Below are 14,482 nucleotides of genomic sequence, written 5' to 3' on the forward strand. Positions count from 1 at the left end.
CCTCAGGTGGTTATCCCTTGCTCATGCCCTTTCCCCTTGTCACCCATGTTACGGTGCAGGGCACACACCAGGTCAGGATTTAACAAACTCAGGTGCTCAGGAGATGAGCAGTCTAGTGCCTATGGGGGCAACCTGTCCTATAAGGACAGCACCAGGGGCATGCTGGCAGTACCCCTACTCTTCCTGCCTGCCTCCACTCCCAGATTTAGGTTGCTGCCAGAGGTCTGCCTATCTCAAGCATGTCCTGCCTGACCTGTGCTCAGTGTGTCTCTGGGATGATGCTGGCCACAGGAGATAGTCAGAGCTCATGAGCCATTCAGTTTCTGAGTAGGTGGTCCAGGCCTTGGGGTTGGCCACAGCATGTATGGCCATGAATCCAGAAGGTATGCTTTCTCCCAGCTTTGCCCTATCCCATCCACTGTACCATGTCTGTCCCCTGTGACCCCTGCAAGTCTGTGACCTGCCAGCATCTAGCACAGAGCTGGCACAGAGTACTCTTTTTACTCGGGACTCTGGTCCTGGCCTGGGGAGGAGGGTCAGGTGAGTACAGCCAGGCCAGCCATACCTTTCTCTTCCTCACTGGCTTTTCTATAGGCACCAATATCTGATGATCAAGTCCTTCCTGGATGAACTGGGTCCAGCCCACAGCTCTCAGTCCTACTAAGTTAGAGCTGCCCCCACCCCCACCCCCGCTACATCTGGACTGCATAGTGCCCCCTTCAGAGGTAGCCCCTCAGGTCTCTTCCTAGTCCAGGGGTTCCTTTGCATCTCCATTCCTGTTAGTGTTGCACAAGGATTCAGGTTGGGTTCACTGTGTCCCCTTCACCCCACAACACAGGCTTGGGGGACACGAGCAGCGGGATCATTTGCCTCCAAGAGGAGCCAGGAACTGAGGCACCTCTTGGGGTGGCAAGGATATCAGGCATGCCAGAGCCTCAGCCAGCCTCTAGCATCTGCCCTGTGAGCCAGCCTGGCCTCAGCAGAGAGAGGGAGGGGGCAGAGCTGGAGTGAAGGACCAGGAGGAAAGATGAGGGCCCTGGGGCAAGTACTATGGGATGGGGGTGGAGGGAGGGGGGTGGGGGTTGGAGGGGCACAAGGGGTTCTGAGAACTTCCCCAATAGATGCTCAAATTGGGGGAAGACATCTGTTCTTTTGCTGCCAGCTTCCATCGAGATAAGGATGAGGTCTAGGACCACTCTGCAGGAGTCTCTGAATTAGAGTAACCAGAGGGGGGACACAGGGTCTGGAATCCTTTCATAGGGCTTCCCAACTGGAAGGGCTGCACATCGTGACCTATTTCACAGGTCAGAAGATGAGCCCAGAGCTGGTGGACAACCACATCACTTACATGGCTCCCTCTTTCCCCTCCCCTCACCCTGGGTCAGTCACAAGCCTTCCCATTGCCCCAGTGAACCCAGAAGGGCCAGCAGCCTCGCAGGGGTGGGGAACATCTGGCCTACAGGCCATATAAAGCCTGTGAAATCAATACCAGCTAATATCACACGCCTCACCAAATTAGCCTGACCAAATATAGCAGGCTAATTTTTAAGTTGATAATTTTGTGTGGCCCACAAATAATGTTATAAATGTCCACATGGCCCTTGGCAGAAAAAGGTTCCCCACTTCTGAAAGCAGCAGCAACCTGAGTGTGGCCACCAGAGGTCTCCCAGGACCACCATGGCAGGCAAGACTGGCTCCACCCAGGACGCTTCCCGAGGCACCCAGAAGGGAGGCCAGAGCTTTGCTTTTTCCAGGTTGCCTGTTTTGGGTGCACAGCTGGAGAGGAGCAAGGATCCCTGGAACAAGGCCCCTCACCACCTTTGATGAGCACTGGTTTGGGCAAAGACAGTAAAGGATGGGCCCTGCACCTACACAGCCCTGAGAGTGAGGACTTCTTCAGTTGCATGCCCCAAGCACCTCTCTGCTTCCATAGGCTAGCCCTGCCATCATCGAAGGGTCAGACTCTGAACCAGCCACTCAGGATGGGGTTGTGCCTTACTGTCTCAGTGCCCTCATCTGTAAAATGAAAGGGTCAGCCAAAGTGGGCGCCTTTGCATGATGCATCGAGTTACCCGAGTGACTAGCGGCTTGGAAGAGCTCATCAGGATTTGCTGTGGTACAGCAGGATTTGAGGCTCTAGTGCAAAGCTCTAGTGCAAAGTGAGCTTTTAGACTTATGCCTGCTGGACCCTCACCTGAGCTCCTCACCACCCACCATGGCCCCAAGCCACTTGCCAGGCCCTTCAGCCCCAGCCCCATTCCTTCTCTAGACTCTGTTTGTGCCCGTGGGAGCTATCTCCTTGTCAGATATCTACGGGTCCATAGCTTGCTTAATCCGGCCTTTTGGCTGGCCCTTGAAGGCTGGGCTGGGCTCCTGTAATGGGGTATTGGGCCAACCCAAGGTATTGAATGTGAGTCTATGTGATGATAATGCACAGCCAGCACTTGAAGAGGCTTTTCATGAAGCCAAGTGGGGGGAGAGGCTGGTGGTTATCAGGACTGATTTTTAAAAAGGGGGGGCAGCCCTGGCCAGTTTGGCTCAGCGGTTAGAGCTTCGGCCTGCGGTCCGGAGAGACCCGGGTTCGGTTCCCGCTAAGGGCACGTACTTCGGTTGCAGTTTGTCCCCGGCCCTGGTTGGTCGTGCGGGTGGCAGCCACTCGATGTGTCCCTTCACGTCGATGTTTCTCTCTCTCTTCCCTTCCTCTCTCTCCTTCCCACTCTATCTGTACAAAAAATGGAAAAATATCCTCGGGTGAGGATAAAAAAATAAATAAATAAAAAATAAAATAAAAAATAAAAATAAAAATAAATAAAAAATAAAAAGGGGGGGCACATAGTTCTCTGAGACGAGATCTATATGAACATTTAAGCCAAAAACAGGTGTCCTAGATATGTCACATTCTGAACAAAAGCTGATCCCTGAGCCTCAGACCTCGGGACAGGAGCATCGGAGCCTGAGCTGTGAGTAGAAGGGCGTCACTGGGCAGGTGGGCTCCTGACCATGCCTCTCTTCCTAGATGCACACGCTTATGTATGCATGTGCATGTGCATGTGCATGCCCAGCTTGGGTCCTCGTTCTTCCCTGCTTCTGGCCCCAGTGTCTTGACTCTGACCTCATGATCCTCCCTGACTTGAAGCCCCTCTCCTCGATGAAGGGGCTGCAGTGAGGCAGGGAGGCCTATCCTCCAGGCCCCAAATGGGCCATGTCTCCAAAGGAAGATTGGACAGAGACTGGAACAATCTGGCAAACACCATAGAGCTGAGGGAGAGAGCGCCCATCAACCATGTCCCCCAGGAGATAGCCCCCTCTCTGGGGTTCAGACCCTCCCTGCCTGTCTCTGCCACCCTGGTGTTCTTTTTCATGACATAGACACTCTCTGGCAACATCCCCAGACTCAATACAAAATGGAATGAGTCCCCCAGGTTGTTGGCCAGGACAGGAGGCCACATGGGTTCTCCATCCCCACTTCTGCGGGCATATGAAGGGCACTTGGCCATAGCTTCAGCTCCTGGGGCCCAGGGAGTAGGGAGCTGAGTTGGCCTCAGGTAGCCTCAAGAAAGGCAGGTGGGTTATCCCACAGGACAGGTAGGGGGAGCAGGGTGAGTGAGGAGAGAGAGATCCCTGGAGAGTCATGACACCTGCTTAGGCTGGTTGGACTCTGGTGTGTGAGTTCTCCTTGCTGGGCCTTTTATCACAATGAAACACACTCATCCTTCTGGAATGGGGACAGATGTATCATCAGTCCACAACTCAACAGTCACACTTTTTTTTTTTTTTTTTTTTTTTATCCTCACCCGAGGACATTTTTCCATTTTTTTTTGTTCAGGTAGAGTGGGAGGGAGAGAGAGGAACAGAGAGAGAGAGAGAAACATCGACGTGAAAGGAACACATCGAGTGGCTGCCACCCGCACGACCAACCAGGGCCGGGGACAAACTGCAACCGAGGTATGTGCCCTTAGCAGGAACCGAACCCGGGTCTCTCAGGACCGCAGGCCGACGCTCTAACCGCTGAGCCAAACCGGCCAGGGCAACAGTCACACTTTTGAAGGATCATCATCAGGATTAGAAACACAAGGGACTATGGTATTCCAATACAAACTGCTGATGTGATGGTCCCGGTTGAGTTGGGACAAGAGTGCCCACAACTGCGCATGTCAAAAGCACCATGGGACGACCTTTGGGTCGGGGATGACAGTTGCCTAGCCACAGTGTCTGGCCACATCCAGAAGAGACAGCTTGGCAGGTGGGCCTCACAAGGTGCCCTCTGGTTTCCCTGCAGGAGCTGGAGTCAGCAGGATGGGTATTGAGACATGCTGATCTCCCCTTGAGACAGGTAGGTGACCTGGGCTGGGCCTAGGGACATTTCCTCACACAGGACAGCAGAGTATCCTGGTGGGCTGGATCAGTGTGGTCAACAGAAGTTGAACCAGCTCTGAGTGGTGTGTGTTCCGGCCTCTTGCTGGGTGGGCACAGCATCCTGGGCTGGACGGTGCTGGGCATGGGGACCTCCTGCCACCCCTGCTTGGATTCACTGATGGGCTGAGTGTGGATGTCTGGCTTGAGGGATGAGCCTGCAGTGGGGCCAACTGACCAGGATGTTAGCAGGGCTGCTCTGCACCCACCTTGATAAGGACATCTGCCACAGCAGTGTCTGATATTGGCACAGCCTGCCCAGCTCTGCTCTTAATTCAGGGTAGTCCCTGCTGCCCAGGGAGACTAAAGCCACCAGCTGGGGACAGGCAATGGGCCCACATGCCAGAGTACCAGCAGGAGGACACCAAGGCCAAGCAGCAGGCTTTGTCAGGCCCAGAGAGTTAATGTTTCAGTTCTGCTGGCCATAAGGTCTGCCACTCACAGCCACACTGGTCTGTTGTTGTAGAGCCAAAGCCCTGGACGACAAGTCACTGAGTAGTCCAACTGTCCTGCTCACAGCCCATGCCCTGTGCTGGCCCACACCCTTGGGCATTATCTGTGTTGTTGGGTTCCTCGTTAATCACAGCTCCAGTGGAACAGGGTGTGGTGCCCAGAAGTGTAGCAGGAGGCTGAGAGGTCCCTCTTTCCCCAAGGACCCTATGAATGATGCGAAGGTGTGCCATGCTGATACCTCGGTCTGTGAGGTTGCTGTAGTAGTGGCGTTTGTAGTGGTGATGGCTTGTTAGAATGCCCGTCACTCTTGTCCATCCAGCACAGGCTCCCAGTCCCCAGCCCAGTGGTCTGCCCCTGCCCCACTAGGTGCTGTCACTGTGGGAGGCTCAGCTAACCCAGCTCTGTGGATCATCCTCGTCACTGAGTGCCCAGTGTAGAAGGCCTGGCCCAGCCAGTGCTCATGTGGTGACGAGAAGGCACAGACTCAGGAGCCCTTAGGTCTCCAGATGCCTGAATGTCCTATGCTGAAACCAGTACGACAGAGGATGGGCATGAGACACCCCACTCTTGTCTTTTCTCAGGACCTCAGTTGTGGGAAGCTGCCAGCTGGGCTGGTGGGAGCTGGGGATCCACTGTCACTTGGTTGTGTGGGATGACTAAGGTCTGAGCAAGCATCTTGGTGGCCAGACTGGTGGGTCATGCAGGGGTTCTGGATTGGGTTAAAGAAGCTCAGGCATGCCCGGCCCTTGTGGCTCAGTGGATTGAGCATCATCCCATGGACTGATAGGTCCCACCCAGTCTATTCCAGGTCAGGGTATATGCCTGGGGTTGTAGGCTCAATCCTTACTTGGTGGGGGGGCGTGCAGGAAACAGCCTATTAATGTTTCTCTCTCACATAGATGTTTCTATCTCTCCCTTCCTCGCTTCTTAAACAATCAATAAAAACATATCTTAAAAAAAAAAGAAGACGCTCAGGCTGCATCCAGCACTCAGGACCTGTCACTGCATGTGGCACAGGTGACATAGCATCTTGGAGTGAGGGTGGCAGGTGGCTGGCCCCCAGTCCCCTTAACTCCTGGTAGGCCACCATGCCTCAGGTTGGCAGGGCCACCAGCCACGGAATGACTGGTCTGATAACTGGGCTTGCAGGAAGCTGCCTGCCACTCTTGCCCATTATCACTGTCCTTACTTGCATTGTTTTGTTTCTGTCTCTCCTTCCCTGTCTTCCTGCTCCTAGTTTTCTCCCTGTTTCTCTCTGGCCCTCTCTGTGCAGCTCTGCCTCTCCCTGACTCCTGTCTCCTGTCTCTGTCCTGCCCTTCTTGAGTTGGTGATTGACTATTTTTGTCTGCCATGGTAATTGACTGTTCATGTCTGCCATAAGCACTGGAGGGATGGGTGGTAGTATTTGTCATCTTTGCTTTGGGCTGGAACTGTTTCAAAGGCTCGGAAGTAGAGGCTGGGCTCTGGCCGAGGGCTCCCTACTTTGCTGGGCCCTGTGGTAAGGCCCTGCCCATATTGGAGGAGGATGGGGAGAGGCCCATGGAACTAAGTTGGGATGGGGACTGATCACAAGTGCACATGTCCCCCGAACTCACCTTCAGCCATTTATCACCTCCTCACTGAGCTTCATGTTGGACACTGGGCATTGTGATCACATTAGGTACCTCCCTGCCCTGGGGGAGCCCCTAGCCTGCCTGAGAACACAGCAACAGACTTGAAAAAGGAGTGGCCAACTCTGGAACTGCAAGATGGTGATGAGTAGTAGGGTGCCAGGAAGGGGGAGCTGGAAGCTGGTATGTGGGGTGATGGTGATGCCATGCATAGGCAAGAGAGGCCCTGAGGAGCATGGGTGCTCTTCACCGCAGTGAAGCCAGCACCGGTACCTCCGCCAGGAAACCGCCCTCAACTCAGCCTTTGTGGCTGAGCGAGGCTGCTCTTTTGTGACCGTTGGTCCCCAGCCAGGGTTTCTTGGGATTTTGATGTGTTTTCTAACCACTGGTATGAATCTTGACGCATTAAAGGATGAATTCTTTCCTTGTCCATCTGCCTGCTGTAAGTTTTTTTCAGCCTTTTAATTTTTGTTTGTGGGTTTACATATTCAGAAAGTTTTCATATTTTGTGGTGAAACCTGCTGGATTTTTTTCCTCTTTTACTTATCCCACTGTTCATGCGTTGTCCTCCCTAGCATAGCCAGAAAAATGTACATCAATCTTTTCCTGTAGGTATTCCTAGTTTAGTGTCTGCACTCAAGATTTTACTCATCTAGAATTTATTTTAATGTAAATGTGAGGTGAGGATTTAACTTTGTTTATATAGTTGTATCTGAACTATTTCTTTTTTATTTTTTTTTATTTTGAGAGTATGTTTACTAAAACTGGGGATAGTGAAACAAGGAAGGGCTTAGGATAGAAGAAGCAACAGGAGAGCCTAGACTGGGCTGTTGTCAGCTCACTGGAGAGGCAGAGGAGTGGGGCCTTGGAGACAGGTTCAGAGGGTAGCCTGGGACAAGCTGCCACTGCCCCTTGCTCCCCTGGTTGCAAGTCGTGTGGGGTCCCTTAGAGTTTAGGAGATGTACGCCCATGGGGAAGAAGAGGGAGAAGGAAAAGGAGCAAGCGTACTCCTGGGAGGGGGCGCACACTGAACTGTTTCTCGCCTAATATTTTCTGTCACCAGAAATTGGAAATATTACATACTGTGTCCTCAGGTTTGTGCCCTTGGCCAGTGCCCACTGAATCGTTAAGAAGATCAGGTCAGGGCCTCCGGTGATCAGCCTTTGTTCTCAGAAGTCTGTTCCTTCTGCATGTTTACTCTGTAGAGACGTGTTGGGTCCACTCTGTCAGGCCTCTTCCCTCTGTGGACTCACCTTAGGCTCATGCTGTCTGGAGCCCATTGGTTCTCCCTGCACGGGTTGGTGCCCGTGCACGTCTTGCTGTTTCCCTGTGTCTTGGGCTCGCAGCCCCTCTGAGCACCCTTCATTACTGAGAACAGGTTCCTGCCATGGTGGGGCCCCCTCAGAAGCCCCAAAGGTGACCGGGTCCCTGTGTAGACATCCTACCTATGTCCAAGGACAGCACCAGAACCACCTGCAAGGAGGGGCATGGGTCTCCTGATAACAGTGTTTGTGGGCTTTCACATGTGGTGTCTTGCCCAGGCGACTTTGTCACGCTGTGGGGAGTACATCGACCTCTTCCTCAAGGGTCATGGGTTTGGCATCCTCATGACTGCAGTGGGTGGCACCACAGGCCAGGGGCTCCCATGTGTCCTGTTTGTGTCTCAGCCTCGGGCTGGCAGGCATGCGGTGGTTGGCTACTCTGCCGGCCACACAAGGATCTTGCTCACGTGGCTGGAACGCCTGCTTCAGGATGGCCGCTACCCTCTTACCTGTGGGCTGTTCTAAGCCAGGTATCCAGGAGTCTCTGTGATTGGACTTGTGAATCATTCCCCAGGTGGGCTCCATGTGAGAAACGGTAGCCAGCACCACAGCCCCCCGGCCCTTTTCCACCCCCAGAATGCATGCATCTCAGGTAAGGCAGGAGGAAGAACACCTACGCGGCAGGACTTGGGTTCAGACTCTGGCTCTGTTTGTCCCATACGCCACATGAAGGGCTCCGTGCTGATCACTGCAGTTATGGTGTGGTGCCACACCAGCTTCTGGCTGCATCATTCCTTGCTCAGGGTGATTCATGGCTGGTGGCCTGGGCAGTCTCTGCAAGCCTACAGTGGCTGTTTTGCTCTGGGTACCCTGGCCCCCCAGTCCCATCAGTCTCCTCCCAGAGCATCCCCTGCCCCTCCACTCTTCTCCTATGGCCTCCTCTGGGGCCTCTCACTGTCACTCTGGCCAGAGTCAGCTTTGGATGTTTCCCAGGCTTTTTCTTGGCCTGTCCTCCGGGGAGCTGCCTGTGAAGCCCCCAGGACCATCAGGCTGCTGAGAGGAGGTCTCCATTCCCCCAGGCCCTGGGTGCCCCGTCCCAAGATGACCTTCAGCTGGAGCACCTGGAGTCACCAGCTCCTTTTCTCTCACCACAGGGAAGGCTGTCCAGTATCCCGGTTGGGGAAGCCGGAGGCACCCCACCCCCATGTGCATCTTGCCAGGTTGATGTTTGCAGTTGATGAGTTTGGTATTTCAAATATGCCTTTAGTTAAACTTTTTCTTTTCAAAATATTTCACTCTCCTGAAAACCTAATTAGGCCATTCATTCGTCTCAATGTACTTGCTGCTCTCTGCATTTTGTGAGATAATGAGACTGTGAAGACGCTGCCAAAGCTATTCTCGGTGGGGGTAGGGCTTTTGCTGTGTGCCCTAAAGGGAAAGGCACCCCTATGGCCTTTCCTGGCCTGTGGGATCTGGGTCCCAAGGCCCTTGGGGGGTACACGAAGTATATAGATGGGGAACAGGCCTGGGCCACTGAAGAGTCTGAGATAGAGTTGTTGGAGGGGTCTTAGACCCAGCAAGGCCCACCCTTTCCAAATCAGCATCTCCTGTCACCTCTTGTCACCTTCTGTCACCTCCTGCCACCCCAGGCCCTGGGTCAAGGCCATGGCCTTAGTGATGCCACTGAGGTGCCTCCTAAATCCCACCAGACCAGGCTCCCCTGAGGGACTGAAAGCCAGGGAGAGGAGGCCACAGGACCAACCTCAGACACCAAATGACAGTGGCACCTGAGCTTCTGTTTTGCCTTTTTCATAAAGTATAAACCAATGTGTGCTTGTTTATAGAAGATATAAGGAAAGACTCAGAAAAGGAAAGGGAAAGAACGCCTGTCACCCCTACATCCTGGCACTGGCAGTCCTTCCCAGGCTCCTCGGGAGGCGGTTCCTCCTGTGCAAGTTTAAGCTGCTGGGGCCGGGACCCCTTCCCCTCGCCAGCATCTTCCGTGTTAATGCTTTGCCAACACAAGAGAGTGGGTGCCCCTCACTGTGCTGGCCCTACCACTCCTCCCTCTGGCCCCTGTCCATTGCCCCCAGCCTGCACTTCCCCGGCAGCCTGCCCCCGTTTGTCCGTGGGGTTCGCGCAGTGACTGCTGCAGCTAGGAGCTCGGGAATCACATTCCACCGTGGACACTCAGGCTGTTTGCAGCTCCCCTCCACCGTCGGGGCTGCTGAAGTAAACATTCTGTGCCCAAAGCTGTCTTTCTGTGTTTAAACAACTTGGGTTTGGTTCGATCTTGAGGTCCAGGCAGGGCCAACTGTGTGTGTGTGTGTGTGTGTGTGTGTGTGTGTGTGTACTGGGGGCAGAGCCATGGTGGAGATGATCAGACTAGAGCAAGGCCTGAGAGTGGCCTGAGGGGGGCCCATGACAGCCCTTCTTCTGAGAGACACGTAGACCCACTGTCTTAAGACAGAGACCACCCCGCTCCAGGGACCTGCACAGGAGACGGACCCCCTCCAAGACAGACAGTCCAGGGAGCCATACTGCTCCCACTCCTGTTCCCTCTCTGTGGCATGGCAGCCCAGGGGCCTCAGCAGGTGTGTGTGAGGTGACACCCTCCTGGGGCTATGCTGAGGAATATGGGTGATCAGGAGGCCAGCGTGGTCCCCAGCTCTGTGGTCACTGCACAGCAGGCACTGGGGCACCCTTCCCCTCAGCCTCCATCCCCCACCCAGCCCGGTTCCATTGGGAGTTGGAGGCCTGGTGGTACCAGCACTCCTGCAGATGATCACCTCTGAGATGAGTCACTGGGACCCTCAGGGAGGGCTCACAGATGGCTCTCCTAGTAAGAGTGAGTCTTCTACACACAGCTGGAGGTAGAGGGCTCAAGACATCTAACATTCACCCTCGACTCTGCCCCATTCACAGGCTTGTGATGGAGTGAAGGCTCCAAGGCTCTGCTGGGGGCCATCTGTGCCCCTTGCAGTATGCCATGGACCTCCCAGTCTGCCCATTTTGGGGAACTTGTGACCAGAAAGTCTGACAGGGCAAGAGGGAAGCAAGGGTGGGAATACAGGGGTATAAGGGGAGAAAGGGGCAGAAACTTGGGTGTGTAGGGTACAGGGAGAATAGGGATGTGAGAGGGCAGGGTGCTGAGGAGACAAGGATGTGGGAGAAAGTGGGGGCATAGGTAAGGGAGGGGAATTGGGAAAGGGAAGCAAGGGGGAGGCAAGGCTTCTGGGAGAAGAGGCATGCAGGGGGACAGAGGGTATGGAGATGTGAGGGTATGGGAATGTGGGAGGACAGGGAAGAGGGACAGGGAGGAGCAGGGGACAGCAGAGATGCAGGGGTAGGGGTTAGGAGGGAGAGACAGAGGTTCAGAGGGAGGGAGGCAGAAGGTGGCCAAGGGCAGCCCAGGCCCAGGAATGGAAGCTAGGACGAGGAAGACCATGTACTCTTTTTTTTTTTTTTTAAATACTTTCTCTTTTTATTGATTTTAGAGAGAGGGGGGAAGGGAGGGGGGGGGAGAGAGAGAGAGATGAGAAAGAACATCGATTGACTGCCTCCTGCATGCCCCCCACCGGGGATTGCACCCACAACCTGGGCATGTGCCCTGACCAGGAATCGAACCGGTGACCTCTTGGTGCATGGGTCAATGCTCAACCACTGAGCCATACTTGCCAGGCAAGACTATGTACTCTTAAGCTGCCTGGCCACATGCTGAGCTGCTACCCTTGAAGCGGATAGGCCATGGACCCCCGCCACCCTCCAATCAATGGGCATATACTCCTGCCCAGGATAGGAGTGAGGCAGGTTCATTGCTACCCAGGAAGGCAGGTGACCTGTCCAGGGCCCCAGAGGAAGCAGAGCCATGGCCAGGACACCACCTAGGCCCACCTTCTCTCAGCCGGGGCTTCCCCACTCCCTCCCCATTAGAGCCCCAGGCCCAGCTGGGGCCAGGGACTTGGGTGAGACCAAGACCACCTTGCCTCTTGGGCCTACCAGCAAGCAGAGTGGTACAGGGGGCCTGCTCCCAGGCCTGCCCCAGACAAGTACATCTTCCTCTTCCATCTTCTTGGTGACAGTTCTCTGGCCTTTGTTTGTCTGCAGAAATCTATTGTTTGTGAGACTAATCAGAATATTTGTATTGGAAGAAATAATTCCAGCCTGGCTGGTGTGGCTCAGTTGTTTAAGCGTTGTCCCATGCACCAAGAGGTCACCAGTTTAATTCCCAGACAGGGCACATGCCTGCGTTGGGAGCTTTGTCCTCAGTAAGGGGCGTGCAGGAGGCAGCCAATCCAAGTTTCTCTCTCTCTCTCTCCCTCTCCCTTCCTCTCTCTAAAATCAATAAAAGCATATTTAAAAAGAGAGAATTCCAGACATTATTTTCTAAACCTTTGTTAACAGGGGCATTCGTTAATTTATATACATACATACATACATACATATATATATATATATTTTTTTTTTTTTTTTTTTACTGATTTTAGAGAGGACGGGAGAGAGAGATAGAAACATCAGTGTGAGAGAAATACATTGATTGGCTGCCTCCTGCACACCTCCTACTGGGGATCCAGCCCAAAACCCAGGCATGTGCCCTGACCGGGAATCGAACCAGGACCTCTCAGTCCATGGGACAAAGCTCAATCCACTGAGCCACACCGGCCAAGCAATTTTTAATTAAGCCTTTATGCTTGTAGACTTTTGTCTTTGCAGAACCAAGACTTCCAGAGGTTTAGTGTTGCTGGGGGTAGAGGTATGAGATTCCCCAAGGAGGCCACCTGTGACCTGTGACACAGTAGCTGGGTACCCTGGGGGAACCCTGGGCCCAGCATGCAGGTTGACATGTCTTCTTGCTCTAGGTGATTCTCTCCTACCCTGACCCAAGCTGTCTTGCTCTCTTAGGTCAGAGTCCCCCCACCCCCCACCAACTGATGGGCAAGAGAAGTGAACCTCAGGCCAGACACATGGGGTCTGAGGACAGCGGCCTTGGGCAGAGGAAGGGAGCTGGGTGGGAGTGGAGGAGTGTCTGCCATCCCTCCCTGAAGCTGATGGTGGAGCTGCTTTGGCCAGGGCAGGGGTAGCTCCTGAGCTGGACCTGGTTCTCTTGCCTCAATACCCGCTATGAGATGTACCCCCATCACCTTCAGTATAGAAGCCATACCTGGTCCCTATGATACCACCAGCCTCACTCCTTGCCACACGCACCTTCAGCAGCAGCAGGCTCTGCCTGGCTGAGGTCTCTGACTCACCCGCCTGTGCCGTTCTACACAGAGGCGCTCTCAGCACTCAGGAGCCCCAAGGCAGCCCTTCTCCTGACAGTTCTCCAGTTTCTTGCAAAATCTTGCACTTGACTGAACTCATTTATTAGTTCCAAGGTTTTTGCAAACTTTTTAGGATTTTCTATATGTAAGATCGTGTTGTCTGCAAACAGAAATAATTTTATTTTCCCATTCCAATTTAGATAACTTTTATTTATTTATTTTCTTCTTTTTTTGCCTAATTGCTGTAATTAGGACTTCTAGTCCTTTCAAGTACAGTAAGTCCTCACTTAACTCATTAATTGGTTCTTGGAACTGTGGCAAAATGACATATAATGAAACCAATTTTACCACAGGCCAATTTATATAAACAAGAGTTAAGTTCCTGTGGCATCTCATCAATGTTATAATGAAATGATATTGAACAAAATGATGTTGTTCAAAGACCTGCTGTATCGTTAACTATAGACACCATGCTGTATGTTAGATCCCAGAACTTAGTCATCTTATAACTGACAGTTCGTACACTTTGACCGCTATCTCTCCATTCCCCCTACCCTTCAGCCTCTGGCAACCACCATTCTACGATTCATACATGTTTATGTATGATATGTGAGTGTATTTTTTCACTGTTTCTAAATAGCTCTCTATACTTAAATTTTTATATATTTTTTTTAAAAATATTGATTTTTTTAGAGAGAGAGAGAGATTTGTTGTTTCACTTATTTATGCTTTCATTGGTTGTTTCTTGCATGTGCCCTGACTGGGGATTGAGCTCACAATCTTGGCCTATTGGGATGATGTTCTAACCAACTGAGCTACCCATCCAAGGATAAAGTTTTATCGCTGATTTACTCTTTATTTAAAAGAGTATTTTGCAGCCCTGGCCGGTTTGGCTCAGCGGTTAAGAGTGTCGGCCCCCGGTCCAGAGAGACCCGGGTTCAGTTCCCACTAAGGGCACGTACCTCGGTTGCAGTTTGTCCCCAGCCCCGGTTGGGGTTGGGCAGAAGGCAGCCACTCGATGTGTCCCTTTCATGTGGATGTTTCTCTCTCTCTCTCCCTCCCACCTCCCACTCTATCTGAACAAAAATGGAAAAATGTCCTTGGGTGAGGATTTAAAAAAAAAAGAATATATTACATGGTAGCTCTTTTTAAATGCTTTTTTTTTGGGGGGGGGGAGTACGTGCCCCTACCGGGAACCAAACCCGGGACTCTGGTCCGCAGGCCGATGCTCCAACTACTGAGCCAAACAGGCCAGGGCTAAATGCTTATTTTTAATTGTTGTAAAATACATAAATAATTTACCATCTTAATTGTAAGTATACAGTTCAATGGCATTATTCACATTTCTGCAACTTTTCATCTTGCGAAATTGAAACTCCATACTCATTAAAGAACAGCCCCTGGAACCACTATTCTACTTTCTCTTTCTATGAATTTGGCTACTCTAGATGCCTTATATAAGTGGAATAATACAATATTTGTT

The 14,482-nt window shown here is 52.5% G+C and overlaps 1 protein-coding gene across 1 annotated transcript in view; it reads left to right on the forward strand.

The window, feature by feature from the left end:
- Positions 1–4,312: 4,312 nt before the first annotated feature.
- ARVCF (ARVCF delta catenin family member) overlaps positions 4,313–14,482 on the forward strand; it is a 46,608-nt gene continuing 36,438 nt past the window's right edge. The window contains exon 1 of the mRNA XM_036276591.1: positions 4,313–4,333. The gene's annotated coding sequence lies outside the window, so the exon portion shown is untranslated. The remainder of the gene's footprint in view (positions 4,334–14,482) is intronic.

The sequence above is a fragment of the Molossus molossus genome, unplaced genomic scaffold (genome assembly GCF_014108415.1).
Source record: "Molossus molossus isolate mMolMol1 unplaced genomic scaffold, mMolMol1.p scaffold_m16_p_22, whole genome shotgun sequence".
NCBI lineage: Eukaryota > Metazoa > Chordata > Mammalia > Chiroptera > Molossidae > Molossus > Molossus molossus.